The 22,377-nt window shown below is 46.7% G+C and overlaps 1 protein-coding gene across 4 annotated transcripts in view; it reads left to right on the top strand.

Annotated features, from left to right (window-relative positions):
- The first annotated feature begins 5,901 nt into the window (after positions 1 to 5,901).
- The window catches only part of LOC141066693 (uncharacterized), a 169,966-nt gene continuing 153,490 nt past the window's right edge, over positions 5,902 to 22,377 (top strand). Inside the window, exon 1 of one of the 4 annotated variants that reach the window (XM_073558001.1) lies at positions 5,902 to 6,120. The gene's annotated coding sequence lies outside the window, so the exon portion shown is untranslated. The remainder of the gene's footprint in view (positions 6,121 to 22,377) is intronic. The other 3 variants (XM_073558017.1, XM_073558026.1, XM_073558037.1) reach the window with 3 other exon arrangements.

Genomic DNA, 22,377 nt, shown 5'->3' with positions numbered 1-22,377 from the left:
CCAGATACAGAGAGCAAAGAGTCACAAACTGTTGCCATTTACTTATTTATGATACTGGATCATTTTACTCATTGAAAGAATGACAAAGTCTAATATTTTGGCTAATTTGTTTGAACTTTTTATCTGTATCGGGTTTTACAACTTGTGTGAAAATCTGATATAGTTTTAGGTCAAATTTTTGCAGAAATATGGAAAAATCTGAGAAGTTCAAAAAGTTTTAAGCACATCTGTAAAAGTGCAAGAATTCTTCTGTAATTTGTGCTGAAAATACTAAGTTTCATGATTAGCACCTCTGCTGCAGAGGATAAGCTCCTCAGAGTTATCAGACTCAGAAATGATAAATCAACAGCACCTTCCATAACCGTCCTCAGAAATGATCCAAACTTTTGAGCTGTACTATGCATACAGTACATAGGGGTGTGGTAAGTGACAAAAATGACCTGTTCTAAATGGATTGGAAGTATTGAAAAACAAATAAAAATACAACACATGCACTGTAATGCCAATATAATTAGATTCAAAGCTCTGGGCTTAAAACCTCATACATAAATGAATACACAGCAAAATAGTGACACAATATGAATAAGAATTGTAATAGAATAATTGATGGGTAAATCATAAATAATGCATTTTCTTTAGGATTGGAGTGAATATAGCTCTATACCTTTATTTGATGTACCTTTAGTATTACATGTAACTGACGTTTATTGTCTTCTATAAATCACTTATTAGAGAGGAGCAAACTGAAGTTGAATAGAATTTGTATTGAATATTTAAAATTTTGCTGAAGCCGGTGAATTTTGGCTACTAAGCACGGATCATATAAAGTGGCCACTGCTACATATTGCCAAAGACTCCACCAGCCAGAAATGGATCACGACCTTGAGTGATCAAGGTCAACCATGACCAAACATGACCTGCAGGTGTTCTCAACCAATTCTACTTGCCCATTCAAATTGTAGGCTCGCAGCCCAGGAGAGACATATTTGTTCATTATTGTAGGCATTTTAGCCCGAAAATGGCATGTACAGTATGATAGGGAAAGGAGTATGATAGAACCCAGCAGAGAAGTGTCACCTTGCCGTGGTTGATGGGCACACATGAATTGGCCAATTTCTGCACTTAGAACCTTCGCTTTTTTTGTAAGTACATCTTGCTGACGGACAATGCGGTTGGAAGTTGATATTTCCATTGACACTATATGTCTTGGCATTCACAGAGTGGTGCTGTGCTTTTTTATACATATTTTACAGCTTGCACCTATTCACACTTGGCATGTCAGTTTTTTTTTTTGTGTGTGTATATATATAAATAAAATGAGTGGGTGTGTATCGACGATGTAAAGGCCATGGCGAAGCAGATGTCACAAAGGTTGCCATGGCGAAGCAGATGTCACAATGGTTGCCATGGGAACGATGATGTCAGAATGGTTGCCACGGAAAAGATGTCATAATGGTTATATGGGCACGGGACTATGGGATGGAGGATATGTATGATGGGAATATGGGCACGGGACTATGGGATGGAGGATATGTATGATTGGAATATGGCACGGGACTATGGGATGGAGGATGTGTGATGGGTATATGGGCACAGGACTATGGGATGAAGGATATGTATGATGAGTATATGGGCACGGGTGTTGTGAATTCCCTGGCTCAGACTTCTGAGCCGAAGCTCCCCCTGCTCCCTCCGGTGGTTACTGGAGGTAGTGGAGCTGGCCAGATTGACAGGTCTGCCACCTGATGATGATGATGACGATTGGAGATCTGGGGTTACTGATTGGAGTATTTAAGGCTGCAGACTTCCTTCAATCCCTGCTGGTGATTGCTTTCCAGTGCATTCTGAGGTCAGATGTCTCCTGCCCTGATCCTGCATTGTTCAAGCGAAGTGGTTCATTTGCTAATCCTTTGCATCTGATCTGATTTTGTCTCTCTCTGCTTGTTGTGCGGGTTCAGCTTGCTCCTCTGGGGGCTGTGCTGGACCACCGCTCCATATGTTACAGCCTGTCAGTTTGTTCAGTCCCCTGTTATATTGGTCTCTTTTGCTTTGCTTCCAGTTCATACTGGAGTGCTGATATAGTGGGGGGCGAAGTCATGTGGCTTCAGTGTTTTTTTGTACATCAGACGTGTTGGACTTTTTGCAGGGTTTTTTTGCGTGATTGCAGACAGTGTCTTTCCTTTCCTATCCTATCTAGTCAGTTTGGGCACCATCATTTGCTCAGTCTATTTTTCTGCCTGCGTTTGTGTTTCATCTTGTCTCACTGACAATACATGTTTGGGGGCTATCTATTCCTTTTGGGGTCTGCTCCGTGGCAGTTTAGATTTCCCCTTTCTTGCTTTAGGCTTAGTTAGCTCTCCGGCTGTTCCGAGGCATCTAGGATCATCGTAGGTACGCTCCACGGCTACTGCTAGTTGTCTGGATAGGATCAGGGGTCTGCAATCCGCTTAGTTACCAACCTCTCTGGTGGCTTAGCCTGTTCCTACCATCCTCCTCGGTGACCCAATCATCATAGGAGGAAGGATGTGTGATGGGTATATGGGCACTGGACTATGGGACGGTGGATATATATGATGGGAATATGGGCACGGGACTATGGGATGGAGGATAATCATTATAATTTGCTATAAACAACCACAGTTAGTTACAAGGCCGGGCAACGCCGGGCTCTTCAGCTAGTGTGTCTGTATGTGTGTGTGTGTGTGTATATATATATATATATATATACTCCAAACTTATAATTTGTGTCATACTGACACACAAAATAGTGATTAAAATATTAAAAAAGTTGCATTAGTAAAATCGCTATCTCGTCTCGCAACATGTTTAAAATTAAGTGAACCACCCCTTTAACCAAACATTTTATGAGCCCATTAAAAGGAGAGCTCATCTTCTAACACCATCTGGCTTTAAGGTCCAAGAACAATTATCCTGCCCTCTGTAATAGAATTTTAGAAGGCGCTGTCACAGATTTCAGTTTTATTAAAGGGAATTAGTCACCAGAAAAATGCTATAATCTGAAGGTTAATAACATTATTAACCCTCCGGATGCCTGCACTTAGCCGAACGCTCCAGGGAGAAAATGAACTTTATTCCATCCTTTAGTGTTCTGGCTTCAATAACATGGGAGCGCTGTTGCAGGTTTAGTCACACTCTGAGTTTACAGATCGGCCGCTGTAACCGCGCCCCGGCCCTGACTGACACTGGCTCTGCATTGTCGACGGCAGTCAGTCAGGGATGTGGCTGGGAGTATGCAAATCACATACTCGTGATCACATGACCACCTGCTGGGGGCGCAACAGAATCCTCAATGTCCTCACGGTGCACAGTGCCCGCAATGTCCTCACGGTGCACAGTACCCGCAATGTCCTCACGGTGCACAGTACCCGCAATGTCCTCACGGCGTGTTGTGCCTCGTAATGTCCTCACGGCGTGCTGCGCCCGCAATGTCCCCACGGCGTGCTGCGCCCGCAATGTCCCCACGGCGTGCTGCGCCCGCAATGTCCCCACGGCGTGCTGCGCCCGCAATGTCCCCACGGCGTGCTGCGCCCGCAATGTCCCCACGGCGCGCTGGGCCCGCAATGTCCCCACGGCGCGCTGGGCCCGCAATGTCCTCACGGCGCGCTGCGCCCGCAATGTCCTCACGGCGCACAGTGCCTGCAATGTGAGTATTCTCAAGTCTGCAGTCACATAGAGTAACTGCAGCCTCAGGCAGAACAACCCCTTTAGCTCTTAAAACAAACCAGTAACTTATTCAGATCAGTATGTAGTTGTAATTTGCCCACTATGATGCCATCTCTGGTGCCAGATCAAGTTTGGTCTACAATGGCATGACCTTGGTATGCTGCGGGGCAACAGTGATGTGAGCTCAGTGACCTCAAGTCATTTAACCCTTTAAAAACACTTCTTGAACTTTGTGAAAATTGGCTCTCTACCCACTTTGTTACCAGTTCTGATGCCCAGAACCCGTTTTGGTCAGGCTAGAGTGTGCGGTGGTTGATGCGTCCTGATCTGTGTCTGCAGTGAGAGATCAGTGGCCCAAAGTCATTTAACCCTTTCAGTAACACCCTTTGTTGCCCATTTTGTGCTACTTTTATAATTTCTGCAGCTGTTTTTAATTGTTTTCACATCAGGACTCGTCACCGTGTTGTATTTTATTACTGTATTTTTTTTTTCTTGTTATTAAACCTGTAAAAAACAAAAATGAAAACTGAGAAAAAAAAACTGCTGAATAAGAAACCAACGTCAACATCGTGACCTGATACAAGCTGCGTCCTACAGTCAGTGTGAGACCCTCTGCAACCATATCCCCCCGGCTCCATCCTCTCCTTGCTCCGTTAGGCCTCTTTCACACTTCAGTCTTTTGACGTCAGTCGAAATCCGCTGTTTTTAGAAAAAAACGGATCCGTTTTTTTTTTTGCGGAATCTGTTTTTTTCTCCTAGACTTGCATTAGTGACGAATTGCAATAGATGGCTGTCCTTTTCATCCGTCATGACGGATCCGTTGGAATTTCAGCGTCCGTCGTCTGGATACAACGGACATAGTAATGTTTGTTGTCTGCGTTGAAAAGGCGGATAGTGACGGATTCCGTTTTTTTAAACTGAGCATGCCCGGAAAAATTGTCATCCGTTTAATTTAACCCCAAAAGCAGTTTTGGCACAGAAAAATCTGTCTCTCGATTTCTGTTCCTTTAAATTTCATACACTGGCTGCTGCGACGGATCCGTTAAAAAAAACAAACGGATCCAGTGCATCAGTTTTTTCCAATCTGCAATGGATCCGTTTTTATACACTTTGACGTTTTGGAACTGACGTCAAAAGAATGAATTGTGAAAGAGGCCTCGTCCTCCCTTTGCTCCATCCCTCACTCCTTTGCTCCGTCCCTCACTCCTCTGTCCTCCCTCACTTCCCTGCCCCGTCCTCCCTTTGCTCCGTCCCTCTCATCTGCCCCGTCCTCCCTTTGCTCCATCCCTCACTCCTCTGCCCCGTCCTCCCTTTGCTCCATCCCTCACTCCTCTGCCCCGTCCTCCCTTGCTCCGTCCCTCACTTCCCTGCCCCGTCCTCCCTTGCTCCGTCCCTCACTTCCCTGCCCCGTCCTCCCTTTGCTCCGTCCCTCACTTCCCTGCCCCGTCCTCCCTTTGCTCCGTCCCTCACTTCCCTGCCCCGTCCTCCCTTGCTCCGTCCTTCCTTTGCTCCGTCCCTCACTTCCCTGCCCCGTCCTCCCTTTGCTCCGTCCCTCACTTCCCTGCCCCGTCCTCCCTTTGCTCCATCCCTCTCATCTGCCCCATCCTCCCTTTGCTCCATCCCTCACTCCTCTGCCCCGTCCTCCCTTTGCTCCATCCCTCACTCCTCTGCCCCGTCCTCCCTTGCTCCGTCCCTCACTTTCCTGCCCCGTCCTCCCTTTGCTCCGTCCCTCACTCCTCTGTCCTCCCTCACTTCCCTGCCCCGTCCTTCCTTGCTCCGTCCCTCACTTCCCTGCCCCGTCCTCCCTTGCTCCGTCCCTCACTTCCCTGCCCCGTCCTCCCTTTGCTCCGTCCCTCACTTCCCTGCCCCGTCCTCCCTTTGCTCCGTCCCTCACTCCTCTGTCCTCCCTCACTTCCCTGCCCCGTCCCTCACTTCCCTGCCCCGTCCTCCCTTTGCTCCATCCCTCACTCCTCTGCCCCGTCCTCCCTTTGCTCCGTCCCTCACTCCTCTGCCCCGTCCTCCCTTTGCTCCGTCCCTCACTCCTCTGCCCCGTCCTCCCTTTGCTCCGTCCCTCACTCCTCTGCCCCGTCCTCCCTTTGCTCCGTCCCTCACTCCTCTGCCCCGTCCTCCCTTTGCTCCGTCCCTCACTCCTCTGCCCCGTCCTCCCTTTGCTCTGCCCCGTCCTCCCTTGCTCCGTCCCTCACTCCCCACACGCGGTAATCCACCTCTCTCTGGCGCTTTTACAACCACCGCTCACAAGGTCACTAAGCGACAGCAGTACATTGCGACCAATCAGCGCGCTCGCTCTCGTGTTACCATGACTACACCGGCCGGGACATCCGGCGTTCGCCGTTGCTAGGAGACGCAGAGAGGCCACTTTTCTCCACAAGTTTCTGGCGGAGTCCGAGCAGAGCTGCGCGGCCGGACCGAGAACACGTAAGTGCCGCCTCCGTATCTCCCTCCCTCCGTGGCCGGAGCCCTGTGCGCAGTGTGGGAGCTGATGCGACTGCTGGATAGAGACACGAGAATGTCATTACTTGTGTGGACCCGGGTGTAACCATGCTGTGACGTCACTGCCGCCCTTCCCCAATAGCTATGACATCATCACTGCTCTCTGTACAGACGGTGACATCACTGTGTGCAGTAACCCTTTCCTGTGCCTGCACAGTGCCCACTATCCCCGGGTCGCCACCTGGCTGGCACGTGACTGGCACAGCCGGCATCCCTGCGTTATAGGACATGTGGCAGTGAGGTGACGTCTATGTGAGTTATTACAGCGTTGCCAGGCCGGCTAGCCCTATAGAAGTCAGAGGAGCCAGCCGGCATTGTCATGGGCGCTGCCCGCCTATACCGCCCTGCCAGTAGTGAGCAGAGCCGTGCCACGCTGCCCCCATCAGTGTCCGTGTGCTCATCCTTCTGCCCTCAGTCAGTAAGTGGTTAAATTGCCTGCTAATAAATAATTCCCTGATCGCTGTGGAGTCACCGTTACTGATACGCTGCGTCCTCCAAACCACACCCTAATGCTGGCTGCCAGGATTTGTGGGTGACAGAGCTGGGAACCCCAGCGGTGACTTTGTACTGCATTTACTACCCCTCTACTGTGACGTCATTTATCTATTTCTTTTACTAATATAGCGCCATTAATTCCACAGCGCTTTACAGACATTATCTGTCCCCATTGGGGCTCACAATCCAGATTCCCCATCAGTATGTCTGTGGCGTTTGTGATACTTGTAATGTGACATCATTGTGTTTATTATACCTGCTCTGTGATGTCATTGTGCTGATTACCCCTGTACAGTGACGTCACGGTGATCCTTGCTCTGTGATGTCGTTGTGTTTATCACACCTGTGATTCCTGCTTATTGTACCTGCTCTGTGATGTCACTGTTTATTACACCTGTACGGTGATGTTACTGTGTCATCATTGTTTATATTATCCCTTGTAGTGCAGCAGTGTCCACACTGCAGGGATGAGGCAGTGATCCAGGAAAAGTTCAAAGTAAAGTCTCTTTAATAAACAGCGTACTGATCTCAGCTTTGTATACATGTCCTAGTGCACGAGTCAAGGTGAATGGTGCTCTCAGAAGCATTCCCCATTAGGAACGGTACGAGACAGGGATGTCCACTCTCCCCCCTTCTATATATATTAACAATGGAGTACCTTGCCACCGCAATACGAAATAACCCCTCAATCAAAGGAGTTAAATTGAGGTCAGAAGAACAGAAATTGGCACTTTTCGCAGATGATGTTCTCTTGTATGTCACCTCCCCCACAATAAGTTACCAAACATTATTTCAGAGCTACATGAATTTGGCCTATTAAGTAATTTTAAAATTAACTCACATAAATCTGAGATTCTGACTATATCATTACAACCCTCCGTGGTGGAAAAGTTGTGCACCTCCTTCCCCTTTAAGTGGCGTTCTGACTCCATCACCTATTTGGGAATCAAAATAACACCTAGAGTGTCCAGGCTATATGTCACTAATTTCAAGCCTGCCTTACATAAAGCAGAATCGGACTTAGAAAAATGGCACAAACTCCCGTTATCATGGTTTGGTAGAGCCAATATAATTAAAATGGACTTATTGCCACACCTTCTTTATTATTTTCAAACGATCCCCATATATCTCCCTGCCTCCTCTTTTTCCCACCTTAAAAAAGCGATTTCCCGGTTTGTGTGGTCCCATACACAGGCTCGAATATCATACCACCTATTAAGTTGTCCTAAAAGAATGGGTGGAGTCGGCCTACCGGACTTTCTAACTTATAGCCGTGCATCATTGGGAACTTGTATTCTAGATTTATATCATAGCGGGGATAGTAAGAAATGGGTCAATTTGGAAAGTGATCTTATTGGTAGTGATCCTCAAATTATACTGTGGTCCACGAGGGGTGGGGGGAAGGGGGGAGCCACCTTGCCGTTCCTGACCAGGAACATGATCTTATTTCCTAAACAGAGGCGGGGGGCTCTTCGAACCTCAACATCTCCTGGGCCACTGACACCTATTTATGATAATCCTAATTTCCCTGCTGGTTTTGATAGGAAATTTTATCTAGATAAGTGTAGGAGTTCACGTCCTATTGTTCATGATTTCGTGCATCGATCTGATATGAGGTCATTAGATGAGATATTTCAAGGCAGAGTACCACCCACAGGTGCCTGGTCCTTTTATGAACAACTAAGAAGTTTTATAACTGCTATATCCAAACAAAATGATATCAGGAGACCTTTAGCTCCCTTCGAGGAGCTCTGTGTCACGGGGAACCCTCCGGCCCACACGGTTTCCTTGCTGTACAGTCTTTTTCAAAAAAATGAGACTCTGACACGTGACTTCCCATTATTTTTCTCAAAATGGGAGCATGACTTGGGGAGATCCCTATCTCAAGAGGAGAGGGGCAGGGTGCTTCTATTTACGTTTAGAACGTCGTTACACTCGGTATCACAGGAGAGGAGCTATAAGATTTTAACAAGGTGGTACCGGTGTCCCTCTATGGTGCATTCTATGTTTCCAGTGATTCCGGACACATGTTGGAGATGCTTACAGGATAAAGGAACATATGTTCACATATGGTGGGACTGCCCGCCTATAAAGAAGTTGTGGTTGTCAATTTTTGATCTCTACAACAGGCTATCAATATGTCAAATTCAACCTACAGTGGAACTTGCACTTTTATCTTTATGTGATATGTCGATTTCCGGGTTTAAGAAGAGTCTCCTCAGGCACTTTCTCACGGCTACTCGGAATCTGATCCCCCGGTTTTGGAAGCAAGAGAAATACCCTTCTCGCTCTGAATTTGTTGCAGAACTCAGTGATATTTATAGAATGAAGTATTTGCTGATTCAAACCACAGGGAACCCTGACAGACTATATAACACTTGGGCCTCCTGGCTAGCATTCAGGGAATCCCCGGAATTAGATATCTGGCTATCGGGACCTTGATTCATATATAGGATAGCATCAGAAATATTCTGTACACTTTAGATCTTGTTCACTTGGTCTGACCTGTTTGTCTTTGGCTTAAAATGGTTTTGACCAACTTATTATCTCCTCCGTATGGGACGGAGGACACAAAAGTGCTCGAGGGGGGGTCTGGATTACTTGACCCTCTACTTATAACTTTCTCCTTACCTCTACTTCCCCCCTTTTTTTTCTCTCCCCCTCTCTTTCCTTTTTCTTTTCTTCCCTCTGACTTTTTATTTATTTATTTATTTTTTTCCTGTTATCTTAATGTTAGTCATCAAACCTCTATTTTAATTTTCATGAGAATACACAACACAGAGGTTGTTTTGTGCATGGCAATTTTCTGGACTGAATGGTATTAATAGTTGTTATCCCAATTAGAAGATAATATTGGTGTTAAGTACGCATCAATGGAATTAATATGCAATTTGTTTTTCATTCAAGAACCAGACATGATATTGTTGAAAGCAATGTTTTATTTTAATATTGTTAATTCAATAAACATGATTTACACACATAAACAGCGTACTCAAAAACAAAGGAAGTAAATCAGATCCTCCAGATTGCAGCTGGGAAACAAATACAGTCCGTGACTTGTTGCCGTTGGTGACTGCACCGCCGTGTACGCTGATGGTGTCAGACCTTTTGGCTCCGCTTGGCTTGTGTTGCCTTACACCGTTGAGCTCTGCTCCAGGGCTGCCACTAGGAATTTCGGGGCCCCATACTGGCAAAATTTTCGGGGTCCCCTTGAGACGCCGCCCAGGCTCCACCCCAGCCCCGCCCTCCACCCCTCGAACTGTCGACAGTCCCACCTCTCTGTCACGATCCATTTTAGGATCTGTGGCAGATTTTGCTTTGCATATTAAGCCTTTGTTCCTTTCAGGCCATCGGGAGTTAATATCAGTTTACCCCCTGGTGGCCATTGGTGTAATTACATGGCTGGTCAGTTTTTTGATGCAGGTGGTGACCACTCCCACCTTCCTTTTTTTTTTTTTTTCCAAAATCATATTTATTGAAATTTTACATAGTTAAACAGGAAAACAAATCAATTCCGCAAACAGTGCAGAGTAGAGTAATAATACATCAAGAAAACAGACATACAAACGTAGGAGGCAAGAAATAAGGGGGGAAAAGGGGGTAGGTACACCTAAGTATACGACTGTAAATTACTTAGATCAAAGGTCTTAACAGAAACTGACCTGCTAAAGTGCAGGTTCCTGAATATCAAAGTGGCATATAAGCTAGACACATAGCAGGGTTTCTCGCGGGCAGGGAATATCAGACCCTGAATCGAAGTAGCACAAGCATCATCACGGTGGATTGAAGGAGAGACGGCTACCAAGCCATGGTTCCCAAATCTGGGACTTTTTCTTTTTAGATGATGCAGATAATACCAGAGCCCTTTCGTATTGGCAATGAAGGTTCATCCTGTCAATCACAAATTGTATGGTCGGAGCGCTGGCCACTCCATTTGGATGCCACTGCCAGTCTAGCGGCTATAAATAAATGTGAGAACACTCCTCTCAACACATACGGGATCTCATCCAAACTGATATGCAATAAAACCATACTGGGTTGTAAGGCCATCCGGATCCCAGTTACTTGAGCTATCACGTCCTCTAGGCTAGCCCAAAAATTTAGTAATTTCGGGCACGACCACCACATGTGGCTAAGTGTCCCCAACATACCGCAGCCTCTCCAACACAATGGGGAGCACTGAGGGCCAAAGTGAGCAACTTTAACTGGGTAATAGTACCAGCGTAAGTGGACTTTTTTCAATTGTTCCAGATGGTTTAAACATGAGGAAACTCTCCGAACCTCTAACACCGCCTCTCGCCACCCATCAGGCGCTAGGGTGACCCGCAAGTCATCCTCCCATTGTCTCATGAATTGCAGTTTAACCTCTGGGTCAGGATCATTCAGGGTCTATACAAGATAGATGCGTTGTGAGTACTAGGTCCGGTCATCAGGAAGAGGCCATTTACTGTACGGTCTAGGTTAGAATTAAAGAAGTATGACGGTTGTGTAGTGTGTATAAGATGTCTTAGATTTTATCAGTTTTTGCAACTATGTCGAATATCTGGGTGTTTTGCAACTAGGCGGTCAAACGGCTTAATCGCTGTGCCGTCACACAGCTGATGAAGTGATTTTACACCAGCCAGTACCCATGGCTGTAAATCTATATACGGGATATGTAATTCTAGCGCCTTCAATGACACTTCAGTTAACGGGATTTTAATAAGAGTCGGGACCGGCTGTCTCCAAAAATGCAGTGCAGTAGACATGGTCGGTAGAGGGAGATTACAAGGCCGCGGCCCAAAGGCTTCAACCTCTAACATAAATTGGGTGGAGCCTCTAGTCGCATAGAAATTTTCGATTTGCAACCATCTATGATCCTTATCTAGCCGCCACCAATCCCGCAGCCCCGCTACCACTGAGGCCTTATAATACGCCATCAAATTTGGCAATCCCATTCCCCCAGATCATAAGGGTAATACAAAAGGGACTTGGCCACTCGAGGAATTTTGTGGGCCCATATGTATTTGTTTGTTAAGCGCTGAAGGTTTGTTATAATTTTGCTTGGGACCCTCAAAGGGAGACATCTGAAATAATATAATATCTTGGGGAGAATTTTCATCTTGAAAATATTAATTCTAGCCACCCAGGAGGTCATAAACAGATGTAAGGTGTCCAGCTCGGTCTTTAGCTGTCTGAATAAAGCAGTATAGTTCACCTCTATGATATGTTGAGAGTGTGTAAGCTTTATACCAAGGTAAGGGATACCCTGATCACTCCAACGAAAGGGAAACTTATTCTCTAATTCAGATTTGGTGACCAAAGGGACCGCGACAGGGAATACCAGTGATTTGGATGCATTCAATTTGTAATAGGATACTGACGCAAACTCCTCTAGTTCAACCATGACGGCCGAAAACGACCGCTCCAGGTCCACACAGGCTATGATAACGTCGTCCGCGTAAAGACCGATCTTGTGAGCAGCCGGGCCCACCATCAAACCTGAGATATCAGAGTTAAGACGGATTTTCTCCGCCAGTGGCTCCATGCATAATGCAAATATAATGGGGGATAGTGGGCATCCCTGTCGCGTCCCGATAATGATCAAAAAGGGGGTAGATACAAACCCAGAGGCTAGGACTCTGGCTGATGGGGTGGAATATATGGCTAAAATCGCCAAAAGGATGGGGCCCTCCAAACCAAACTTCCTAAGAACCCTTGAATATCCCCAGTGCACCCTATCAAAGGCCTTCTCAGCGTCCAAGGACAAGAATGCACTGGGAAGGCCCGACAGTTCCGCCACCCTAATGAGATTCAACATTCGGCGGGTACCATCCTTGGTTTCCCGGCCAGCTACAAAACCGACCTGGTCAGGAGAGACAAGAGAGGGGATTATCAATTGAAGGCGGGAGGCTAGCAATTTGGTATATATCTTTAAATCACAATTCAATAAAGCAATGGGTCTAAAATTCCCAGGACTATCAGGGGTCTTACCTGGCTTAGGGAGAGTGGAAATAGTAGCTTCCAAATTAGGGGCAGCAACTTTGCCTGAATCCCGCCAACTTGAAAACAACCTCAATAGATATGGGGCCAGACGTTCCTGAAAAGTGCGATAATATTCATTTGAAAGTCCATCCGTACAAGGCGCGGTGTGTAGCTTACTGCTTTTAATAGTTTTTTTTTATCTCCTCTTCTGTAAATGGGGCGTTTAACAATAATAATTGTTCTTGGGATACACGCGGTAAATTAACTGCAGATATGAATCGATTGCTACCTGAGTAGGTTGACGGGTCTGCGGGTCAGAATGTAACTTATATAAATGGGAGTAGTACTTTACAAATGTCTCCGCGATGTCAATCGGATTCCTAACCAGACACCCATTCTGATCTTGTAAACCATCTATTCTGGATTTACCCTCTCGTTTACGTACCCTACGTGCCAGTATTGCTCCGGCCCTATCTCCAGTGGCGTAAAAGTGAGTTTTAAGCTTACGTAAATTACAGGCATAGGCAGAATGCAAAACCTCCTGCAACTGAAAGCAACACCCGTATATCTCATCCGACACCGCCTGCGAGGGTGAGGTTTTATTCAGTGATTCCAACTGGTCAAGTCTAGCTAAGAGGTCATCCCGTATAAGAGGTCATCCCGTATACCCACCTTCCTTTAAGAGGTCACCTGGTGCATCAGCTGACTGTTGGTGATACACTTCCTCTTTGTAGACCAAGCAAGCTGGAGTCAGGAGCTGGCTGTGTGTAGTGGAACTTCAGCTATTACCTTGATCTGGTGCCTAACTCTGCTGTGCGGTGCATTGCAGCAGAGAAAGCTAAGTGTTGTTTGTCTTACCTCGTTTGTATATCTTTCCTTGGTGTTATATTAGTGCAGTGGTGGGACCAGTGTCCGCACTTGCCAATTCCCTATTGAGGGATAGGTGCAGGGCAAGTGAGGGCTAAGGTATCCTGCTCGGCAATGGTTTGAAAGAAGCCATATAGGGACGCCAGGATAGTCCAGGACACAGCCTCAGGAGAGTGCAGGAGGTGTCCATTACCCCATTCCCTATCGCAGGGCCCACTGTTGTAATTGTGTCCCCGGTGTTCCCTTGTTTGTTTACCGTTTAGTGACCGACCGTTTGTTGGGTCGTGTCACACAGGGCCAGTCACTTCGTGACACTCTCTCTTGGAAAAACTCCACTTCTCACCAATCACACATTAACAGTTCCCATCACCAGATCACACACATAGCCAGCAGCTCTTGTTTTGGCCAAAAGATTTTTTTTTTTTTATTTGTTTTTAGTGAAAATACTATAATACAACATTATCACAAATGGACAACACAGGTCAAAGTAACATAAATGTGTAATTATGCAACCATTGCAGTATAAACAAAGAGCTCCGGTCTTAACCCTCTCCCACCCAGGGCTCTCCTCCAACCTTTATTTGACTGGTTCAACTGTGACTTGCTAACTGTGTGGCTTCCCAAGCCTGCCAATCCCTGGTGAACTTCTGTAAGGCGTTATTTTTGTGGGCTAGCATTTTTTCAAAAATAAACGTGGTATTAACTGCTTGCTCTATGGCCTCTTTCTTAGGAATAACATCTTTTTTCCACTGTTTAGCTAATAGGAGTCTTGTCGTTAACACAATATGAGCCGTTACCACTCTAGAGCACCGGGGGGAATACATGTAAGTTTAAGAGGAGGAGCGCCACCTCGGGAGACGGCTGGAAGATCTGTCCCACTACAAGTGAAATAAGTCTAAAGGCGTGATCCCACAAAGAAGTTATAAGCGGACAATCCCAAAATATATAAGGACCCCACCTGATTACAGTTTCGCCAACATAGGTGTGAGGGGTTAGGAAACATGGAATGGAGCTTCACGGGAGTAAAATACCAGCGGAGTATCATCTTCAAGTGTGATTCAAAGTGGGACGCACATCTAAACGTCCGTCCTGCCAATTTAATTGCTCTTAACCAGTCCTTGTCAGGTATGGCTTTACTGAGGTCTTTTTCCCAAGATATGAAGGGTATAGATTTTACAAATCTGCTCTTATGTCCCAAGGAATCATAAAGGGGTCTCAAGCCCATATCTAGGGATGAGGAAGATGAGAGGGTCCTAATAATATCACTATTAACCTTATATGGGAAGTTTAGATACAGTATTTCTTTAAAATGTATTATACCCGGAGATATGAGAAATGGTCTTTAAAGGTCAAGCCAAACCTGTTTTTCAACTGGGCAAAAGGTAAAAGAGTGCGATCTTCAACTATATCGCTTAATACCGTAATCCCGCCTATCTTCCAATGGTACAGGTCAAGGTCCTCTGACAACACCTCCAGAAGTTCTAAAGGTGCCTCAAGAGGCAATGCAGGGATGTGTGTCTGAGTGGAGGAGTGAACCTGAAGCCAATTAGACAGGGAGTGCTTAGTCAGTGGAAGGAGGGCCCCCAGGTTCCGTGGGTCAACCAGAGCTGCCCATAGCACCGCCCTGAGATCGTGTGAGGGTGCAAAATGTGCCTCTATTTGGGTCCACCTACTTGGGGGGGGTCGCGATTCCACCAGTTCTTCAACCGGCTGAGTTGAGTTGCTATATAGTAATCGTTCACATTAGGGAGTCCCCCCCCCCCCCCACTGGCTTTGCGCATGGCGACAAATGTCTCGACAACCGAGGCTGCTCCCCAGATGAAGGTGTTCAGATGCTTATGGGAACGTTGAAAAAACACCTTCGGAGGTGATATCGGCACCTTGCGAAATAAATATAACATTTTGGGCAGTAATAACATCTTAAACAGTGCAATACGACCCCCCACCTAGGAGACTTCAAATTTCTGGAGTCTGCTCATCTCATTCTCAATATCTGCTAGTAGGTGGAGGTAATTGGCTTTGTACAAATTAGTGGAGGATGATGTTACCAACGCTCCCAGGTATGAGATTTGCTCCATCTGTCAGTTCATCCTCATAATGGCCTTAAGGCGTTTCAACTGCGGTAATGGTATGTTAAGGGGTAGAATTTGTGATTTATTCTCATTAATTTTGTAGTAAGATAGGAGGCCAAATTTTTCAATAATCTCTAGAGCTGCCAGCAAAGACTCCAGGGGGCGTGCTAACGTCAATATCACATCATCAGCCTACAATGTGATGCAATGAGATTGTTTCCCCACCTCTGTGCCCCAGATATCTGGACTTTGTCTGATTGCTTGGGCAAGTGGTTACACCTAGCGACTCACCAGCGATCCCGACCAGCGATATGACGCGGTCAGGATCGCTGGTGAATCGCTAGGTGGTCGCTAGTGAGCTGCCACACAGGCAGATCTCACTAGCGACATTGCTGGGGACGGGGGTCGCTACTTACCTGTCAGACGAGGCGATCCTGACGTCCTCCCGCCCGGCTCCACGCGTCGCTCATCGTCACAGCAGGAAGCACCGCAGGAAGCTCCCGACGAGGAATGGTCCAGCAGCTTCTCGCGCGATCAGCGATAACCAGCGGGGGAGCCGGTCGGAGGTAAGTATCACATGCAGCGATATCGCTAGCAATATTGCTGTAACGTCACAAAATCGGTGACTTTACAGCGATATTGCTAGCGATATCGCAGTGTGTAACGGGGGCTTAAAGCTAAAATAAACACTATTGGGGAGACAGGACACCCCTGCCTAGTGCCATTTGTAATGGGGAATGTCTCTGACATGGTATCATTCACAAAAACCCTGGCCAACGGAGCAGAATACAGAGCTTTAATAGCAGTCAGCACCCGACCCCCAAACCCCATACGCTCCAGAACCGAGAAGACAAACGACCATCTCACTCGGTTGAATGCCTTCTCGGCGTCTAAGGCCACTACCACTGCTGGTGTTCCCCTTCTATTTATTACATCTATCAAATCAATTACTTTCCTGGTGTTGTCAGCTGCACTCCGCCCTTGCACAAAACCAGCCTGGTCTGGGTTAATAAGGGAAGGAATGATAGGCGCCAATCTCACTAATACACTTAGCATAAATTTTGACATCAGTGTTTTACAATGAAATCGGGCGGAAGTTTTGGGGCACCTCCAGTGGCTTTCCCTGTTTTGGGAGTGTGATCACAGTAGCTGTCAGCATTTCCTTTGGGAAGCTCCCTTCATTTGCTGCTAATTGTAGGGTTTTGCATAAGTGTGGGACTAAGGTCTCCTGGCAAGCTTTATAGGGAGAGAGTTAATCACTTTGGTCAATTCAATCTCCGTCAAAGGTGCGTTTAAGATTTCTAACTGGTCTGGTGCAAGAGTTGGGAGATTAATGCTTGACAAAAACAGATTTGTATCAGGGGCTGTTGGGCCATGGAGGTCTGCTCTTGGATCTAAGTTATACAAAGAAGCATAGTAATCCTTAATTTTTATTGGCGATTTCCCGAGTAGTGTATATCTTAGAATCGGAAGATAAGTTCCTCAAAAAGGGTATCTTAGTTTTAGAAGTTTTAATTTTCACTCTGGATGCTAGCAGTTTACCCGCTTTATTATTTTGGGAGTAGTAATGGGCTTTGGTGATCATAAGATTTTTTTCATAATTGTGTAAGAGTAATTCCCGCAATTCCAGTCGGAGATCACGTAGTTTACACATTTGGGCAGAGGGTGGGGCTCTTTTATTCATGTATTCCAGTGAACTGATCGATGCTGTAAGGTCTTTTCTCTTTGCTTTTTAAGAATATGGCCTATTTTAATAAAGTGGCCCCTGATAAACGCTTTATGGGCATTCCATACGAGGAAGTAATTAGTGACCGAGTCCGCATTGAGCTCAAAGTATTCTTTAAGAGCTACTTTTGTTTGTGCCACTAAATGGGGTTTTTTTTAGAATAAAGGGGTTCATCTTCCACGGGGAGTAAAGGGGGCACTCAGATTCTTCCCGAATAGACATCTTTATGGGGGCGTGATCCAACCAAGTTATTATACCTATTTCTGATGAGTTGACAATATTAAGGAGAGACCTGCTAACCAAGAATAGGTCTATCCAGGAGTAGGAGTGATGTACCAGTGAAAAGTAGGTATAGTCCTCACATGCATGAAGAACCCTCCATATGTCATATAGGTCCTCCTGAAGGGCTAAGGGGGGGGAGAACAGGCGGCCCCCTGGAGGTTGGGGTGGAAGAGTCCAGAGAATTATCAAAAACACAATTAAAATCCCCACATAGGATTCCGTGGCCCTGTTTAACCTTATTGATTCTAGTTAATAATTTTTTGATAAATCTAGTCTGCGGTTGGTTTGGAGCATAAATGACGGCTATAGTATATAAAACATTATTTATTGTGCCCACTTGCATGAGGTATCGACCTGCAGGGTCAAGTTCTAGATAAGTCGAGGAGAAAGCAACAGACCCCTTGATATCTAACATCACCCCTCTCTTTTTTTTCGAGAAATTAGATTGGACCACATATGGAAAGAGCCGATGAGACAGTCTGTGGGAGTCTTTCTCCAATAAGTGCGTCTCCTGGGCACAAAACACCTCACATTTAGCTGCAACCGCCTCTTTCCACATATAAAATCTTTTATGAGGGCTGTTTAGGCCTCTAACATTAAGTGAGCATATTGTAATAACCATATTGTAAACATACAGATGCTAGTATGACTAATGGGTTGCCCATTACACCTGTCAGAATTCCCTGCAAAGCGAGAAAATGCTGGACCTGAATAAACCACAGGTATGCAAAAGGATAGAAAAAAGCAAAAGCCAAACACAATGCAAACTAATAAAATCAGAAGTAAAGTCATGAAACAGACCGAGGACTGCACTTCGGTCCACAAAACGCGGGAGTAGGAAATCCGTGTGGGATTGACTGCACCAAAGAGTCAGGATGCCACCCTTGTTAAAAGATAGTTAAAATATAGATAATGATTATATCTTCAGCGCCTGTTTCTTTTTGGGAGGACTTTCTGCCATGTCTCCTCTGCCCTTACAGGCGGCTCTCTTTGTTTCTGAGGTTGTTCCTGCACTTGTATATCCCAGGTAGGAAGCAAATCTCTTCCTCTTTCATATGAAGAGACAGTATGCCACGATCCTTTGTTGTTAATGAGCAATTTCTTGGGGTACCCCCACCTGTACGCCACCTGAGATTCTCTGAGGGCTGCAGTGATGGGTTAGTCTGCGGAAGCGCAGTGTCTCTGCCGAGAGATCAGCATAAATTTTGATTTGGTGGAAAGGTGAAGGTAGAGATCCTTTCTTTCTGGAATAAGACAGACGTTTCTCTTTAATATGATAGCAATTAATGCGTGCAACAATATCCCTTGGAACAGTGTCTGGCAAGTGGCTTGGGCGAGATACTCTGTGCGCTCGATCAATAATTAGTTCATATGGTGAACAGGAGGGGACCACCACTTGGATTAAATCTTGCACATAACCCCTCAGCTCAGAGGGTGTGGTGGTTTCTGGTACACCCCTTAATTTCAGGTTGTTCCTGCGGTTACGGTCCTCCAAGTCCACAAGTTTATTATATATGGCTTCTATGTCTTCTGCCATGTCATTGCATACCTCCCAACTTTTGAAGAAGGGAAAGAGGGACAAAGGCTGCGGCGCGCTGATCGGGGCAGACTATCAAAATCAGGACTGTCCCGCTGGATTCGGGACACCTCATACACACACGGTTCCGCTGCATACACCTCGCACACACACGGCTCCACTCGGTAAACCTCGTACACATGCGGCTTTGCTCTGTAAACCTTGTACACACATGGCTTCACTCCGTAAACCTTGTACACATGCGGCTTTGCTCCATACAGTTTGTACACACGCGGTTCTGCTCCATACACCTCATACACACGTGGCTCTGCTTCATAAACACACGGCTCAGCTCTGTACACTTTGTACACACAGGGATCCACTCCGTACACCTCGTACAAACACGGCTGCGCTCCATACACTTCCTACACACGCGGCTCCCCTCCGTACACCTCGAATACACGCGGCTCCATTCCTTGCACATATGGCTCTGCTCCGTACACCTCGTCCATATGTGGCTCTGCTCCGTACACCTTGTACATAAGCGGCTCTGCTCCGTACACCTTGTACATATGCGGCTCTGCTCCGTACACCTTGTACATATGCGGCTCTGCTCCGTACACCTTGTACATATGCGGCTCTGCTCCGTACACCTTGTACATATGCGGCTCTGCTCCGTACACCTCGTACATATGTGACTCTGCTCCGTACACCTCGTACATATGCGACTCTGCTCCGTACACTTCGTACACACGCGGCTCTGCTCCGTACACCTCGTACAGACGTGGCTCAGCTCCGTATACCTCGTACTCGTACGACTCTGCTCCGTACACCCCGTACACGTGCGACTCTGCTCCGTACACCTCGTACACGTGCGGCTCTGCTCCGCACACCTCGTACATGTGCAAACCTTCTATATCATACACGTGCGGCTCCGCTCCGTACACCTTGTACACATGTGGCTCTGCTCCGTCCACCTCGTACACACGGCTCCGCTCTGTACACCTCGTACACGTTCAACTCTGCTCCATACACCTCGTACACACGGCTCCGCTCCGCACACCTCGTACACGTGCGGCTCCGCTCCGCACACCTCGTACACGTGCGGCTCCGCTCCGCACACCTCGTACACGTGCGGCTCCGCTCCGCACACCTCGTACACGTGCGGCTCCGCTCCGCACACCTCGTACACGTGCGGCTCCGCTCCGCACACCTTGTGCATGCGAAGCTCTGCTACATCCACACTGAAAACCCCTCCTGACCCCACACATAAACTTCATCTCATCCAGCACCATGACAACCAGCACAACAGAGTCCTGCAGGCACTCAGGGGTCAGGGCTGTGCACACAGGACCTGTGATGAGGTCACAGGAGGGGAGGAGTCAGGGGTCACATGATCAGGACGCCCCTGATCATGTGACCCCTGACTCCTCCCCTCATGTGACCTTATCACAGGTCCTGTGCGCACTGAAGAACCCAGCGATCAGCGCTGGGATTCATCACTGTGGGGCTGCAGTGGCCGGTGGGTCTGTCTGTGGGGGTGGGGGTGGGGGGGTGGGTGGGGGGCATGGCGGCTCAGTGAAATGTGGGAAAATTAAGCTACCGCCCGGGACAGCGGGACATGCAATCAAAAACGGCACTGTCCCGCCAGATCCGGGACACTTGGGAGCTATATCATTGTGAGAGTCAATAAGGTTGTTATGGGAAGATGCAAATTCTCCCATTTTGTCCTCCACATGGGACACTCTCTCCTCCACCTCCTGAATGTGAGATGTAACAGGTTTTAACATTAAAGAAAAGTCCTTTAGCATTGCGGTGCTAAAAGCCATCAGCATATCTTTAATTAAAGTTCCTGAAGCAGGGAGATCTGTTGTAGGAAGTTGCAGTAATACTGCAAGAGATTTACAATTGTCCCCTCCAGACTCCCCTTTCTCTGCAACATCTCTCTTGTTATTCTGGGAGTGCAGGGGAGGTGTGCATTGCTGCATATCCATCCGCCGGCCTGCTGGAGCTACATTTCCCTCGTGTCCCTCCGCAAGTGGGGAAAATCTAGATCCTGGTGATGGACCCGGAGATAAGGTGAGGTGGGTGTTGCCTCATCCTGCACCGCAGTGGTGGTCTTTGCTGGGCTCAGGGGCAGTGGAGAGGGGGACTCTCCCAAGGAGCAGGAGACTCTGCTTACTGAGGGGCCATCTTGCCTGGTATCCCTGTTGAAGAAAATCTCCAATTTGCTTTGGTTTTTGAGATTTCTCTTACCCCTTGTCATCTTGCCAGTGATCAGTGAGGATTCGGGCAGCCGGGTGGGTTGATTAATATGCAGGAAAGGCGCTGAAATTGTCGCTTTGCAGGGTCTCAGGGAAGGAGCATTCAGCTCATGCAACTGGCATCCTAGGCATCCAGGCCATGCCCCCTGGCCAAAAGATTTTTTAAATCTGCCACCATGACAAGGTAGACTCTTTTGGCCAGGCCTTTCTCTACTGTAACCTATTAAACATTTGTTAAAATTTCCAATACAATTTAGGTATATTTTTTATTTATTTTTCAATTTTTAAAATTACCAATAATATCACATCCAAAGGGACAAATACCACCGCACCATGTCCAGACCACATATTACCAACACATAGTGAACTATAAATACCACATACAAGGAACAAATACAGCCACACCATGACCGGACCATATATTACCACCACATTAACAGAATAATAGCACATGCAAGGAACAAATACCACCGCACCATGCCCAGACCACATATTACCACCACATGGTGACTGAATACTACAATACTGATCATTAAAAAAACCCCCATAATACTATCATCATATGTGCCATTATACACCGGAGATCTGTACTTAGTATGCAGTGTCTGTGTACAGGTAATACAGTGATCACCAGTGAGTGACATTATACACATGAGCTTTGTATATAGTGTCAGTGTACAGGTAATAGTGATCACTGGTGACATTGTACACAGGAACTCTGTATATAGTGTATAGTGTCAGTGCACAGGTAAATACAGTGATCACTGGTGATATTGTACAAAGGCACTCTATATAGCGTATAGTTTCAGTGTACAGGTAACACACTGACTCACCAGTGATGTCTCTAGGTGAAGTCCTTCAGCTTTGCTTTTCATCTTTCATCCAGCACAGACCGCCATCACATCTTCCAGCCAGGGCTTGTCTCTGCAGGAAATAACACCATTATCTAGAGCTCCACTTGCAGAACACATTACTTAAAGGGAACCTATCACCCCC

This window comes from Dendrobates tinctorius, unplaced genomic scaffold (assembly GCF_039654945.1).
Source record: "Dendrobates tinctorius isolate UK_male_01 unplaced genomic scaffold, ASM3965494v1 ptg000003l, whole genome shotgun sequence".
In the NCBI taxonomy this organism is placed as follows: Eukaryota; Metazoa; Chordata; class Amphibia; order Anura; family Dendrobatidae; genus Dendrobates; species Dendrobates tinctorius.
The sequence above is the reverse complement of the archived record's forward strand: the minus strand, read 5'-3'. Positions and strand labels throughout refer to the sequence as shown.